Below are 1,475 nucleotides of genomic sequence, written 5' to 3' on the forward strand. Positions count from 1 at the left end.
CAGGTGGCGATCTGTGTACACTGGACGTGTGTGTGTGTGTGTGCGCTGTGATCCTGGTTGGCTGGGGCTGAGGTGGGTCATGGTGCGAGGCCCTGTTGGGGTGCCCCCTCTTGCTGTCTGTGTCTGTCATGAAAGAAAGAAACAAACTCAAGAAGAAAAACAAATAGCTCAGTGTAACACATTGGTGTGTTTGTAACTGCTGCTGTGCATTTTTCCCGTGATAGAACAAGTACACACACACACACACGCGTGCACACACAGATCACCCCATCTCCTGGAGACTAGTGTTGCGTGGAAGGTTAGTTGAGCACATAATACATGTTTAGTTTCTGCAGTTCAATATGTTTGTAGTAACTGTGTTAATCAAGGTTACCTTCTTTATATGGGGCTTCTCAGTACGTTGGTCCTTTTTTTTTGAAGATTTTATTTATTTTTGGGGGATGGTGGGATTTGCCATAGGGCACGTGCACTCACCCAGGACAGAGAGTGAGAGCAAGAAATCACCCCCCAGGGGTGGTGGCCACACTGCAGTCCCTTCTCCTCCTTTCTCCTCCAGGGATGTTTGGCATGTACGCACACGTGCTCGGTGTGATTTTTTCCGCTGGATCCAGGACTCAACCACAGTTACCTATGCGGACTCCAGTGCCTTAATCACCATGCCACCTGCTGGTTCCTCTCAGCATGTTTTTCACGAATGTTAGAATTCCAGGAGAGGGGGTGAGTTCACACCATTTTCCTGACTGGCTGGACCATAAACCCTTTTCCTGGAGAAGCTTACAGGGTAGCTGTTCGTGGAGCTTACTTTTGGAAGTGGTGGTTCCCACCGTCGCCTGTGTTTTCTCTGGAAGACATTCTGCCCGTTGATTTGGGACCCGATCGACTTAATGTAATGTAACCTCCATTTCAGGAAAAATACATTTTTTTTAAACCAGAATCAGGTCGATGAGGTTGCCGGGCCACCGCTGTCATGGCAGTCCAGCTGCCACAAAGTCAGTGCAGTCATTGTTTAAAGGGGAGAGAATTCTTTTAAGAGAGGAGTTCCCCCCTCCTCGGGTACTTTCAGGATATACATTGGTTAAAACAAAACAGAGCTGGAATCGTTTTCAGATTTTTTGAACCCAGCAGGGTGGCTAAATTAAGGCTCCATTTATGAGTACTGTAAACTCCTTCCTCAACCTGACCTTCGAAGGTGTTTATCCAACACGTCTTTGGACGTAACCGTGGGCTCCTGTCACATGACTCGTGGTTTCTGCTGGAGAGAGGAGAGAGCAGAGAGCAGTCGCTTACGCGGAGGGAGCCCCGTCAGCATCCCGGGCCTTCCCTCTCCACTGACGAGGGCCCAGAGTCCCGTGTTTCTCCCGAGCTGTCTTACCGACATTTATTTTTATTCGACTGCTTCCCTTCTACCCTGAGTTAAGGAACGTGAGCACCGTGGCGGTTTTTCCCAAGAACGCCACGCAGGATCAGAGAGGCTG

Source organism: Tupaia chinensis, unplaced genomic scaffold (assembly GCF_000334495.1).
Source record: "Tupaia chinensis unplaced genomic scaffold, TupChi_1.0 Scaffold000078_1, whole genome shotgun sequence".
NCBI classification, from domain to species: Eukaryota; Metazoa; Chordata; class Mammalia; order Scandentia; family Tupaiidae; genus Tupaia; species Tupaia belangeri.